The following is a 15,000-nucleotide window of genomic DNA, read 5'->3' on the forward strand; positions in this document are numbered from 1 at the left end:
TGTTGTGAGGCGAGATTCCAAAGGCTAAACGTGAGAGGCTGCAGGGTCGACTCAGAGAGGTCTATGCATGTGAGAGGCTGAAAGCAAGGTCGACTCGGAGCGGTCTATGCATCGGGCGCGCTTGGGGCGACTACCAGTGCCAACCCCTTATCCCGCGACGCGTCCGACAAAGAGAACGTTCCAAGGCGGCAGAGGAGGTTACCAGCCGAAGGATGCAGTAGCAATAACAGGTATAGTTCCGCGGCGGCCGAGAAGACTCACCGCATAGGAATCGGGATGCGAGGCGAGGGATGCGGCGGGAAGGCCCCGACGGCTAAACGGAAGAGGCTGCAGGGCCGCCTCGGAATGGTCCAAGCATCGGATGCGATTGGGACGACTACCAGTGCCAACCCCTTATCCCGCGATGCGTCCGATACACAGATAGTTCCAAGGCGGCCGAGGAGCCTCACCGCATATCAATCGGGGTGCGAGGCGAGGGATGGGGCGGGAAGGCCCCAACGGCTAGACGGAAGAGGCTTCAGGGCCACCTCGGAATGGTCCAAGCATCGGACGCGCTTGGGGCGACTGCCAGTGCCAACCCCTTATCCCGCGATGCGTCCGATACACAGATGGTTCCAAGGCGGCCGAGGAGCCTCACCGCATAGCAATCGGGGGTGCGAGGCGAGGGATGGGGCGGGAAGGCCCCAACGGCTAGACGAAAGAGGCTTCAGGGCCGCCTAGGAATGGTCCAAGCATCGGACACGCTTGGGGCGACTACCAGTGACAGCCCCCTATCCCGCGATGCGTCCGATACGAAGATGGTTCCAAGGCGGCCGAGGAGCCTCACCGCATAGCAATCGGGGTGCGAGGTGGGGGATGCGGCGAGATGGCCCCAACGGCTAGACGGAAGAGGCCACAGGGCCGCGTCGGAATAGTCCAAGCATCGGACGCGCTTGGGGCGACTACCAGTGACAACCCCTTATCCCGCGATGCGTCCGATACGAAGATAGTTCCAAGGCGGCCGAGGAGCCTCACCGCATAGCAATCGGGGTGCGAGGTGGGGGATGCGGCGAGATGGCCCCAACGGCTAGACGGAAGAGGCTGCAGGGCCGCCTCGGAATAGTCCAAGCATCGGACGCGCTTGGGGCCACTACCAGTGACAACCCCTTATCCCGCAATGCGTCCGATACGAAGATAGTTCCAAGGCGGCCGAAGAGCCTCACCGCATAGCAATCGGGGTGCGAGGTGGGGGATGCGGCGAGATGGCCCCAACGGCTAGACGGAAGAGGCCACAGGGCCGCCTCGGAATAGTCCAAGCATCGGACGCGCTTGGGGCGACTACCAGTGACAACCCCTTATCCCGCGATGCGTCCGATACGAAGATAGTTCCCAGGCGGCCGAGGAGCCTCACCGCATAGCAATCGGGGTGCGAGGCGAGGGATGCGGCGAGATGGCCCCAAAGGCTAGACGGAAGAGGCTGCAGGGCTGCCTCGGAATAGTCCAAGCATCGGACGCGCTTGGGGCGACTACCACTGCCAACCCCTTATCCCGCGATGCGTTCGATACACAGATAGTTCCGAGGCGGCCGAGGAGGTGGGGGATGCAGCGAGATGGCCCCAACGGCTAGACGGAAGAGGCTGCAGGGCCGCCTCGGAATAGTCCAAGCATCGGACGCGCTTGGGGCGACTACCAGTGACAACCCCTTATCCCGCGATGCGTCCGATACACAGATAGTTCCGAGGCGGCCAAGGAGCCTCACCGCATAGCAATCGTGGTGCGAGGTGGGGGATGCGGCGAGATGGCCCCAACGGCTAGACGGAAGAGGCTGCAGGGCCGCCTCGGAATGGTCCAAGCATCGGATGCGCTTGGGGCGACTACCACTGCCAACCCCTTATCCCGCGATGCGTCCGATACACAGATAGTTCCAAGGCGGCCGAGGAGCCTCACAGCATAGCAATCAGGGTGCGAGGCGAGGGATGCGGCGAGAAAGCCCCAACGGCTAGAGGGAAGAGGCTTCAGGTCCGCCTCGGAATGGTCCAAGCATCGGACGCGCTTGGGGCGACTACCAGTGACAACCCCTTATCCCGCGACGCGTCCGATACACAGATAGTTCCAAGGCGGCCGAGGAGCCTCACCGCATAGCAATCGGGGTGCGAGGCGAGGGATGCGGCGAGAAGGACCCAACGGCTACACGGAAGAGGCTTCGGGGCCGCCTCGGAATGGTCCAAGCATCGGACGCGCTTGGGGCGACTACCAGTGACAACCCCTTATCCCGCGACGCGTCCGATACACAGATAGTTCCAAGGCGGCCGAGGAGCCTCACCGCATAGCAATCGGGGTGCGAGGCGAGGGATGCGGCGAGAAGGACCCAACGGCTACACGGAAGAGGCTTCGGGGCCGCCTCGGAATGGTCCAAGCATCGGACGCGCTTGGGGCGACTACCAGTGACAACCCCTTATCCCGCGACGCGTCCGATACACAGATAGTTCCAAGGCGGCCGAGGAGCCTCACCGCATAGCAATCGGGGTGCGAGGCGAGGGATGCGGCGAGAAGGACCCAACGGCTAGACGGAAGAGGCTTCGGGTCCGCCTCGGAATGGTCCAAGCATCGGACGCGCTTGGGGCGACTACCAGTGACAACCCCTTATCCCGCGACGCGTCCGATACACAGATAGTTCCAAGGCGGCCGAGGAGCCTCACCGCATAGCAATCGGGGTGCGAGGCGAGGGATGCGGCGAGAAGGACCCAACGGCTAGACGGAAGAGGCTTCGGGTCCGCCTCGGAATGGTCCAAGCATCGGACGCGCTTGGGGCGACTACCAGTGACAACCCCTTATCCCGCGACGCGTCCGATACACAGATAGTTCCAAGGCGGCCGAGGAGCCTCACCGCATAGCAATCGGGGTGCGAGGCGAGGGATGCGGCGAGAAGGACCCAACGGCTAGACGGAAGAGGCTTCGGGTCCGCCTCGGAATGGTCCAAGCATCGGACGCGCTTGGGGCGACTACCAGTGACAACCCCTTATCCCGCGACGCGTCCGATACACAGATAGTTCCGAGGCGGCCGAGGAGCCTCACCGCATAGCAATCGGGGTGCGAGGCGAAGGATGCGGCGAGAAGGACCCAACGGCTAGACGGAAGAGGCTTCGGGTCCGCCTCGGAATGGTCTAAGCATCGGACGCGCTTGGGGCGACTACCAGTGACAACCCCTTATCCCGCGACGCGTCCGATACACAGATAGTTCCAAGGCGGCCGAGGAGCCTCACCGCATAGCAATCGGGGTGCGAGGCGAGGGATGCGGCGAGAAGGACCCAACGGCTAGACGGAAGAGGCTTCAGGGCCGCCTCGGAATGGTCCAAGCATCGAACGCGCTTGGGGCGACTACCAGTGACAACCCCTTATCCCGCGACGCGTCCGATACACAGATAGTTCCGAGGCGGCCGAGGAGCCTCACCGCATAGCAATCGGGGTGCGAGGCGAGGGATGCGGCGAGAAGGACCCAACGGCTAGACGGAAGAGGCTTCAGGGCCGCCTCGGAATGGTCCAAGCATCGGACGCGCTTGGGGCGACTACCAGTGACAACCCCTTATCCCGCGACGCGTCCGATACACAGATAGTTCCGAGGCGGCCGAGGAGCCTCACCGCATAGCAATCGGGGTGCGAGGCGAGGGATGCGGCGAGAAGGACCCAACGGCTAGACGGAAGAGGCTTCAGGGCCGCCTCGGAATGGTCCAAGCATCGGACGCGCTTGGGGCGACTACCAATGACAACCCCTTATCCCGCGACGCGTCCGATACACAGATAGTTCCGAGGCGGCCGAGGAGCCTCACCGCATAGCAATCGGGGTGCGAGGCGAGGGATGCGGCGAGAAGGACCCAACGGCTAGACGGAAGAGGCTTCAGGGCCGCCTCGGAATGGTCCAAGCATCGGACGCGCTTGGGGCGACTACCAGTGACAACCCCTTATCCCGCGACGCGTCCGATACACAGATAGTTCCGAGGCGGCCGAGGAGCCTCACCGCATAGCAATCGGGGTGCGAGGCGAGGGATGCGGCGAGAAGGACCCAACGGCTAGACGGAAGAGGCTTCAGGGCCGCCTCGGAATGGTCCAAGCATCGGACGCGCTTGGGGCGACTACCGTTGCCAACCCCTTATCCCGCGATGCGTCTGATACACAGATAGTTCCGAGGCGGCCGAGGAGCCTCACCGCATAGCAATCGGGTTGCGAGGCAGATTATTGGGAAGGGAACCCCCTGGGATGCGGCTCAAGCAGTGCCCAAAGGGACTGGAATGCGGAATCACATCGAGAGACCCAAATGCTATACGAGGGCTCAAATCGAATTATCGATTTGGCCACGACATGGACGCATCGGAACGACTACCTTTGCCGAACCACTCGCAATTGCATCCATACCGAAACCAATAGACATTTCCGTTAGAGCCCTCGCATAGCATTCGGGAATCTCGCATGCCCCTCTAAATCGACCAATGCTGGCGCTCAATGAAAATCCGAGCGCTACCACCGTTCGAGCGCCAGCATTGGTCGAGTTAGAGGGGCACGGGGGAGAATGCTCCAGTCAACACCTCCCCTATATAAGTTATTTGTCCGATTCTCGCACAACCGTAGTCTGCCTCGTCGAATCAAACAACGGTCCCAGATTCCGACTTCCGTTCCGTAGAGACCCAAAAGCTAGATGGAGGCTCGCAAGAAAGAGAGTCGGCGCATAGCAATCGGGTTTCTCGAACGTTTAGGGACCGAGCTCACTTGCGGATAGGGCAAAATCCGCCAAGCAACCCAAAAGCTAGACGGGGGCTCGAATCGAATCGCCTAGGCGGCCACAACAACGACGTGTTGGATCGACTACCAGTGCCAAACCATTCAGCAAGACTAGTCTGTGTCGAGGCCGGATAGAGATTCTCAGAGAGCGCCCGCATAGCATTTAGGAGACCTGCCGCGTCCCTCACACTCGACAAATGGTGGTGCACGTTTATAAATCCGAGCGATCCCAACCCTTTCAAGCACCAACATCGGTCGAGATAGAGGGGCACGGAGGGGGCTGCGTGAGACAACACAGTCCCCTATATAAGTTATTTGTCCGATTCTCACACATCCGAAGAATGGTCATCAAATCGGACAACAGCCCAAACTTCCGACTTCCGTCCCAGAAAGCCCAAGAGCTATCTAAAACGTTCATGGCCGGAACTCGATCGCGGCTATACCAGTCCGCCAAGCAACCCAAAAGCTAGACTGGAGCTCTAGTCGAATCACCTCTGTGGCCATTGCAAGGACGTGTTGGAGCGACTACCATTGCCGAACCATTCCGCAGGTCGAGTCCATACCAAGGCCGCATAGAGATTCACGATGAGCTCCTGCATAGCAATCAGGAGACTTGCCGTGTCCATCACAATCGATAAATCCTGGTGCAAGATTTTTGCATCCGAGCGCTCCAACCAGTCGAGCACCAGCATCAATCGACATAAACGGGCACGGGGGGAGGATGCTCGAGAACACTACCTCCCCTATATAAGTTATTTGTCCGATTCTCAAGCAGCCGAAGTCTGGTCATCGAATCGGGTCAAAGACCACAACTTCCGACTTTACCCACAATGCAAGTCATCGAATCGAACATCGGCCCCCGAGTCGGACTCCATGCGTATGTCAGGTCATCGGACCCAAATTCCGCCTTCCTGCGCATGGCGGGCCATCAATATCAACTCGGTCATCGGACCCAAACTCCGCCTTTTTGCGTATGGCACGCCTTCAAATCGGTCATCGGACCCAAATTCCGCCTTCCTGTGCATGGCGGGCCATCAACATCAACTCGGTCATCGGACCCAAATTCCGCCTTTCTGCGCATGGCACGCCATCAACTCGGTCATCGGACCCAAATTCCGCCTTCCTGCGCATGGCAGGTCATCGGACACAAATTCAGACCTCGCCAATATGCCTACGTATCGAATCGGTCATCGGACCCAACTTCCGACTTCATCCATACTGTAGGGTCTTTGAGGTTGGCGCGGTGCGCTCAACCCAGGGAGTCGACCCATCGAAGCATACACCTCCCCTATATAAGCTATTTGTCCGATTCCCACACCTGTGTAGTTTGCACCTCTGACCAGGACATCGACCCCAACTTCCGAACTCGACTGCAACGACGGCACCAGCGCCTTGGTGCGCACCTTGCGACGCACAGTCCCAACATTCGCCTTCCTGCACATGGCAGGTCATCGGACCCAAATTCCGACCTCGCGAGTATGCCTACATATCGAATCGGTCATCGGACCCAACTTCCGACTTCATCCATACCGTAGGGTCTTTGAGGTTGGCGCGGTGCGCTCAACCCGGGGAGTCGACCCAACGAAGCATACACCTCCCCTATATAAGCTATTTGTCCGATTCCCACACCTGTGTAGTTTGCACCTCCGATCAAGACATCGACCCCAACTTCCGAACTCGCCTCCAACGACCGAACCAGCGCCTTGGTGCGCACCTTGCAACGCACAGTGCCAACATTCGCCTTCCTGCACGTGGCAGGTCATCGGACCCAAATTCCGACCTCGCGAGTATGCCTACATATCGAATCGGTCATCGGACCCAACTTCCGACTTCATCCATACCGTAGGGTCTTTGAGGTTGGCGCGGTGCGCTCAACCCGGGGAGTCGACCCAACGAAGCATACACCTCCCCTATATAAGCTATTTGTCCGATTCCCACACCTGTGTAGCTTGCACCTCCGATCAGGACATCGACCCCAACTTCCGAACTCGACTAAAAAGACCGCACCAGCGCCTTGGTGTGCACCTTGCAACGCACAGTGTCAACATTCGCCTTCCTGCACATGGCAGGTCATCGGACCCAAATTCCGACCTCATGAGCATACCTACTAATCGAATTGGTCATCGGACCCAACTTCCGACTTCATCCATACCGTAGGGTCTTTGAGGTTGGCGCGGTGCGCTCAACCTGGGGAGTCGACCCATCGAAGCATACACCTCCCCTATATAAGCTATTTGTCCGATTCCGACACCTGTGTAGTTTGCACCTCCGCTCAGGACATCGACCCCAACTTCCGAACTCGCCTGCAACGACCGAACCAGCGCCTTGGTGCGCACCAAAAGTGCGCACTTTTGGAGGGCACTTTTGTGCGCTCCAAAGGTGCGCACTTTTGGAGGGCACTTTTCTGCGCTCCAAAGGTGCGCACTTTTGGAGGGCACTTTTTGGAGGGCACTTTTCTGCGCTCCAAAGGTGCGCACTTTTGGAGGGCACTTTTTGGAGGGCACTTTTCTGCGCTCCAAAGGTGCGCACTTTTGGAGGGCACTTTTTGGAGGGCACTTTTCTGCGCTCCAAAGGTGCGCACTTTTGGAGGGCACTTTTTGGAGGGCACTTTTCTGCGCTCCAAAGGTGCGCACTTTTGGAGGGCACTTTTTGGAGGGCACTTTTCTGCGCTCCAAAGGTGCGCACTTTTGGAGGGCACTTTTCTGCGCTCCAAAGGTGCGCACTTTTGGAGGGCACTTTTTGGAGGGCACTTTTCTGCGCTCCAAAGGTGCGCACTTTTGGAGGGCACTTTTCTGCGCTCCAAAGGTGCGCACTTTTGGAGGGCACTTTTTGGAGGGCACTTTTCTGCGCTCCAAAGGTGCGCACTTTTGGAGGGCACTTTTGTGCACTCCAAAGGTGCGCACTTTTGGAGGGCACTTTTCCTGTGCTCCAAAGGTGCACACCTAGGTGAGCACCTTCGACCACACCTTGTAGCACACCAAACTCTGACTTTCGACTTCATCCGCAATGCAGGGTCTTTGAGGTTGGCGCAATGCGCACAACCAGGGGAGTCGACCCATCAAACCCAACACCTCCCCTATATAAGCTATTTGTCTGATTCTCATACATGCGTAGCCTGCAGGAGCAATTAGGACATCGACCCCAACTTTCGGCTTCTAAACGAAAACAAGGTCTTTGAGGTTGGTGTAATGCGAACAACTAGGGGAGTCAACCCATCAAACCCAACACCTCCCCTATATAAGCTATTTGTCTGATTCTCATACATGTGTAGTCTACAGGAGCAATTAGGACATCGACCCCAACTTTTGACTTCTTAACGAAAACAAGGTCTTTGAGGTTGACGTAATGCGCACAACCAGGGGAGTCGACCCATCAAACCCAACACCTCCCCTATATAAGCTATTTGTCCGATTCTCATACATGTGTAGCCTGCAGGAGCCATTAGGACATTGACCCCAACTTTTGACTTCTTAACGAAAACAAGGTCTTTGAGGTTGGCGTAATGCGCACAACCAAGGGAGTTGACCCATCAAACCCAACACCTCCCCTATATAAGCTATTTGTCTGATTCTCATACATGTGTAGCCTGCAACAACGATTAGGACATCCACCCCAACTTCTGAATTCGTCTGCGTTGACCGCACCAAAGGTGCACGCCTTGGTGCTCACCAAAATCCGACTTCCGACTTCTTCTGCTATGCGGGGTCTTTGAGGTTGGCGCAGTGCGCACAACCAGGGGAGTCAACCCACCGAATGCAACACCTCCCCTATATAAGCTATTTGTCTGATTCTCATACATGCGTAGACTGCAGCAATGATTAGGACATCCACCCCAACTTTTGACTTCTTAAACAAGACAGGGTCTTTGAAGTTGGTGCAGTGCACACAACCAGGGGAGTCGACCCATCAAACGCAACACCTCCCCTATATAAAGCTATTTGTCCGATTCTCATACGTGTAGTCTGCAGCAGCGATTAGGACATCGACCCCAACTTCCGAATTCGTTTGCATTGACCGCACCAAAGGTGCACGCCTTGGTGTGCACCCTGGAGTGCACTTTGGTGCTCACCTCGGTGCACACTTTGGTGTGCACCTCGGTGTGCACCAAAGGTGCGCACCTTGGAGCGCACCAAAGGTGTACACTTTGGAGCGCACCACATAGGGTCTTTGAGAGGTTGGCGCAGTGCGCACACCAAGGTGGGTGTTGAGGTGCGTGCCGAGGTGGGTGGGTGCTAGGGTGCGCTCCATGGTGGGTGCCAGGGTGGGTGCGTGCTAGGGTGGATTCCAAAGAGGGTCATAGGGTGGGTGCCAAGGTGGGTTGGTGATATAGTGGGTTCAAAGGTGGGTACTAGGGTGGGTTCCAAGGTGGGTCACAAGTTGGGTGCCAGGATGCGTGGGTGTTAGGTTGGGTGCCAAGGTGGGCTCCTGCGTGGGTGGGTGCTAGGGTGGGTTTCAAGGTGGACGCGAGGGCGGGTGCCAAGGTGGGTAACAAGTTGGGTGTTAGGATGGGTGAGTGCTAGAGTGGGTGCCAAGGTGGGTGGGTGCTAAGGTGGATGCCAAGGTGGTTCACAGGGTGGGTGGGTTCTAGGGTGAGTTCCAAGGTGGGTCACAGGTTCAGTGCTAGGGTGGGTGTCAAGGCGGGTGTCGAGGTGCCTGGGTGCTAGGGTGTGGATGCCAATGTGGGTCATAGGGTGGGTACTAGGGTGGGCTGCAATGTGGGTGCCAAGGTGGGTAACATGCTCGGTGGGTTCTAAATTGGGTGCCAGGGTGGGTGTGCACCCACCTTGCCCGAGGTGGGTGCCAAGGTGCCAGTGTGGGTGGGTGCTAAGGTGGATGCCAAGGTGGGTGAGAAGGTGGGTGATAGGTTGAGTGGTAGGATGGGTGGGTGCCAAGATGGGTCACAGGGTGGGTGCAAGGGTGGGTAGGTGCTAGGGTTGGTGTCAGGGTGGGTGGGTGCTAGGTTGGGTTCCAAGGTGGGTGCGAGGGTGAGTGTCAAGGTGGGTCACAGGTTAGGTGCTAGGATGGGTGAGTGCTAGGGTGCAAAGGTGCCAGGGTGGGTGCTAGGATGGGTCGATGCTAGGGTGAGTGGCAAGGTGGGTCCACAAGTGTCAAGGTGGGTGCCGAGGTGGGTGCCAAGTCGGCGACTGCTATGGTGGATGCCAAGGTGGGTCACGGGGTGGGTGCCAAGTTGCTAGGTTGGGTTCCAAGGTGGGTGCCAACGTGGGTGCTAGGGTGCGTGGGTTAAAGGGTGTGTCACAACGTGGGTGCCAGGATGGGTGCGCACCCACACTGGCCAAGACGGGTGCGGGTGCAAGGTTGGGTTCCAAGCCCGGTCACAGGCTGGGTGCTAGGATGGGTGGGTGCCAAGGTGGGCACCAGGGTGGGTGCACCCACCCTGGCCAAGGTGGGTCACGGGGTGGGTCCTAGGGTGGGTAACGGGGTGGGTACTAAGGTGCGTGCCAAGGTGGGTCATAGGGTGGGTGCCAAGGTGGGCACCAGGGTGGGTGTGCACCAACCCTAGCCAGGGTAGGTCACGGGGTGGTTGTCGGGGTGGGCGTCAAGGAGCCAAGGTGGGTGGCAAGTAGCCAAGTTGCGTGCCAAGGTGGGTGTCGGGGTGGGTGCCAAGGATCCAAGGTGGGTGCCAAGGAACCAAGGTGGGTGTCTGGGTGGGTGCCGAGGTGGGAGCCAGGGTGGGTCCCAAGGTGAGTGCAAAGGTGGGTGCCAGGGTCAAGGTGAGTGCCAATGTGGGTTCCAAGGTGCCAGGGTCAGGGTGAGTGCCAATGTGGGTTCAAAGGTGCTAAGTTGGGTGCGAGGTTGGGTGCGAGGGTGGGTGGGTGCCAAGGTGTGCTAGGTGGAAGCCCGGGTGGGTCGGCATCCCATGGGTGTCGAGTTGGGTGCCTGATGGGTGCTTCTTGTCAAGTTTTAGTCGTCGGGACTCATTTCGAGCCTTAGAGGTCGTTTCTTGTCCGGTTGCCCTGTCTTCGACCTGGGAACCCAATTTTGGTCCTCGGGTCCCATTTTTTTTTGTCTCGCATCCCACTTTTGGCCTGTGGCCTTTTCGGGGTCGATTCTCGTTTTGGGCATCAGAGCATGTTTCTTCTCCTAAAACCCAATATTTGTTTATTAAGTCTCGGAACACATTTTTGTTCTCGTGGACCCATCATGGGTCTTGGAACGCATTTGTGGTCCTTGGGTCCCATTTTGCATCCCGAAACTTGTGTTTTGGTGCTTGATCCCTATTTTGGGTGCCCACCTTGCACCAAGTGCGCACCCGGGGCAAACCGAGCGCCTTGGTGCACCGGGGCAAGATCGAGCGTGCACCCGAGGCGCCCCGAACATGCACCAAGGTGCACTCGGCCCACATGTGAGCGCAGGTCATTGCGCCCGAGGTGGTGTGTGGGCACCGCGTTGCAGACGGGACACTGCACGCACACGACGCCCCCTCCAGGTGCACGCACGTAGGCCGGGCCGGGTGCACACCCGACGCCCTAGCAAGGTGCGCGCACCCGGGCAGGGCTCACACTTGGCGAACGGGGCGCACTTCGCGAGGGAGGGTGTGCACCTCGACGGGGGTGGGTGGCCGGGGTGGATTCGCACGTGGGTCGCGGTTTGCTAAGTACACACTGCGACAAGCTCATAACGGGTGCGATCATACCAGCGTTAGTGCACCGGATCCCATCAGAACTCCGCAGTTAAGCGCGCTTGGGCCGGAGTAGTACTGGGATGGGTGACCTCCCGGGAAGTCCCGGTGTTGCACCCTTTTTTAGTTTTTCGCCGGGCGTCGCAATGCTATTTGAATAAACCTTTTGCCCGTTTGCGTTCTCGTCGGGGCCGGGCCGGGCCGGGGTGCGCTGCCCGCACTACCGCGCGCGCGGGGGCGACACCGAGCGCGCACCCGAGGCGCCCCGAGCACACAGGCCACGGTGCAACCCGGGCGTTGTGCGCGCACCCCGGTGCGCCCGAGGTGCTGCGCGCGCACCCAGGTGAAATCGGTGTGCACCTCGGCCAGTGCGCGCTCGGTCGAGTCGCGCACGTTGGCCAAGGTGCACGGTGATGTTTCTTACTCTAAGGTTCCGCACCAGACGCCCGGGACAGGTGAGCGAAGCTGGGCGGGGCCGGGTGCGCGGCCGGGGCAGGTGCACGCAGCTGGAGAGAGCTTTGGAGCACACTTCGGAGCGCACCAATGATGCGCTCCATTCAAAAGTTTCCTGAAAAGGCAAAAAAAGTTGAGATTATAGAATTTCCCACTTGAGAGATTGTAAAAAAAAAAAATTTAAAATGAAGGAAACGCGGGTGCCAAGGTGTGCGCAGCCCAGCCAAGGTGTGCGCACCAAGGCGCCCACCCTGGCGAAGGTGCACGCAAGGTGCGCACCCGAGGCAAACCGGACAATTAACCCAACTTTCGACTTCGCGCGCACCTTGGAGCGCACTTCGGAGCGCTCCTTGGTGCGCACCAATCTTGGGCACCTCGGAGTGCACCATGGCGCCCACCAAGGTGCGCACCCGGGGCAAACCGAGCTCCGACTTCGTGCGCACCTTGGAGCGCACGAAAGGTGCGCACCATGGCGCCCACCAAGGTGCGCAGCCCAGCCAAGGCGTGCGCATCAAGGTGCGCACCCTGGCGAAGGTGCGCACCCGGGGCAAACCGAGCTCCGACTTCGTGCGCACCTTGGAGCGCACAAAAGGTGCGCAACCCAGCCAAGGTGTGCGCACCCCGGTCAAACCGAGCTCCGAATCGTGCGCACCAGAGGTGCACGCCATCGTGCGCACCTTGGAGCACACTTCGGAGCCCTCCTTGGTGCGCGCCGATGTTGCGCACCTCGGAGCGCACCCGGGGAAAACAATGCAATTAACCCGACTTTCGACTTCGTGGGCACCTCGGAGCGCTCTCGGGTTCGCACCTCGGAGCACACCGAGGTGCGCACCTTTGATGCGCTGCCTTCACCAATTTCCAGAAAAGGCAAGAAAACATTGAGAAGGTGTGCGCACCGAGGTGCCCACCCTGGCGAAGGTGCACGCGAGGTGCGCACCCGGGGCAAACCGGGCTCCGACTTCGTGCACGCCGCACCTTGGAGCACACTTCGGAGCGCTCCTTGGTGCGCACCAGGGCGCGCAACCCAGCCGAGGTGCCCACCCCGGCGAAGGTGCACGCGAGGTGCGCACCCGGGGCAAACCGGGCTCCGACTTCGTGCACGCCATGGTGCCCACCGCGGCGAAGGTGCACGCGAGGTGCGCACCCGGGGCAAACCGGGCTCCGACTTCGTGCACGCCGCACCTTGGAGCACACTTCGGAGCGCTCCTTGGTGCGCACCATGGTGCCCACCAGGGCGCGCAACCCCGCCGAAGGTGCACGCGAGGTGCGCACCCGGGGCAAACCGGGCTCCGACTTCGTGCACGCCGCACCTTGGAGCACACTTCGGAGCGCTCCTTGGTGCGCACCATGGTGCCCACCAGGGCGCGCAACCCCGCCGAAGGTGCACGCGAGGTGCGCACCCGGGGCAAACCGGGCTCCGACTTCGTGCACGCCATGGTGCGCACCGCGGCGAAGGTGCGCACCCGGGGCAAACCGGGCTCCGACTTCGTGCACGCCGCACCTTGGAGCACACTTCGGAGCGCTCCTTGGTGCGCACCAGGGCGCGCAACCCAGCCGAGGTGCCCACCCCGGCGAAGGTGCACGCGAGGTGCGTACCCGGGGCAAACCGGGCTCCGACTTCGTGCACGCCGCACCTTGGAGCACACTTCGGAGCGCTCCTTGGTGCGCACCATGGTGCCCACCAGGCCGCGCAACCCAGCCAAGGTGTGCGCACCAAGGTGCACGCGAGGTGCGCACCCGGGGCAAACCGGGGTCCGACTTCGTGCACGCCGCACCTTGGAGCACACATCGGGGCGCTCCCGGGTTCGCACCGGCGTTGCGCACCGTGGTGGGCACCTCGGAGCACACCAAGGTGGGCAGCGAGGTGCGCACCTTTGATGCGATGCCTTCACTAATTTCCATAAAAGGCAAAAAAAAAACGAGATTTTAAAATTTCCGTTTTGAAAGATAGTGAGAAAAAGGGAATGCTGGTGCCATCTTGAGCCCGCCCTGGTGCGCAGCCCAGCCAAGGTGTGCGCACCAAGGTGCCCACCCTGGCGAAGGTGCGCGCCCGGGCAATTAACCCAACTTCCAACTTCGCGCGCGCCAGGGTGGGAGCGCACCCAACAACCGGGCCTGGGAAGAGCCAATGCGAGAAACCCCACCAAACGCTCTGACAAAAAAAGAGGGGGCGCTCCAGTAACCCCGCTTCGGAGCGCACCCTGGGCAAACCCAGCCAAGGTGCCCACCCCGGCCAAGGTGCAGGCGAGGTGCGCACCCGGGGCAAACCGGGCTCCGACAACGTGCACGCCGCACCTTGGAGCACACTTCGTAGCGCTCCCGGGTGCGCACCTCAGAGCACACCAAGGTGGGCAGCGAGGTGCGCACCTTTGATGCGCTGCCTTCACTAATTTCCAGAAAAGGCAAAAAAAAAAGGAGATTTTAAAATTTCCGTTTTGAAAGATAGTGAAAAAAACGGAACGCGCGTGCCATCTTGAGCCCGCCCTGGTGCGCAGCCCAGGTAAGGTGCCCACCCTGGCAAAGGTGCGCACCCGGGCAATTAACCCTACTTCCGACTTCGTGCGCGCCAGGGTGGCAACCGGGCCTCGGAAGAGCCAATGCGAGAAACCCCACCAAACGCTCCGACAAAAAAAGAGGCGGCGCTCCAATAACCCCGCTTCGGAGCGCAGCCGGGGCAAACCCAGCCAAGGTGCCCACCCCGACGAAGGTGCACGCGAGGTGCGCACCCGGGGCAAACCGGGCTCCGACAACGTGCACGCAGCACCTTGGAGCACACTTCGAAGCACTCCCGGGTGCCCACCGGCGTTGCGCACCGTGGTGGGCAGCGAGGTGCGCACCTTTGATGCGCTGCCTTCACTAATTTCCAGAAAAAGGCAAAAAAAAATGAGATTTTAAAATTTCCGTTTTGAAAGATAGTGAAAAAAAAGGAACGCGGGTGCCATCTTGAGCCCGCCCTGGTGCGCAGCCCAGGCAAGGCATGCGCACCAAGGTGCCCACCCGAGGTGCACACCCGGGGCAAACCGGGCTCCGACTTCGTGCAGGCCGCACCTTGGAGCACACTTCGGAGCGCTCCTTGGTGCGCACCATGGTGCCCACCAGGGCGCGCAACCCAGCCAAGGTCTGCACACCAAGGTGCCCACCCCGGCGAAGGTGCA

General features: G+C 59.9%; 1 non-coding gene across 1 annotated transcript; it reads left to right on the forward strand.

The window, feature by feature from the left end:
- Positions 1–11,393: 11,393 nt before the first annotated feature.
- Positions 11,394–11,512, forward strand: LOC131872824 (5S ribosomal RNA). The gene has a single exon (XR_009370904.1). It is a non-coding gene; the product is annotated as a 5S ribosomal RNA (ribosomal RNA).
- Positions 11,513–15,000: the final 3,488 nt, after the last annotated feature.

This window comes from Cryptomeria japonica, unplaced genomic scaffold (assembly GCF_030272615.1).
Source record: "Cryptomeria japonica unplaced genomic scaffold, Sugi_1.0 HiC_scaffold_804, whole genome shotgun sequence".
Taxonomy (NCBI): Eukaryota; Viridiplantae; Streptophyta; class Pinopsida; order Cupressales; family Cupressaceae; genus Cryptomeria; species Cryptomeria japonica.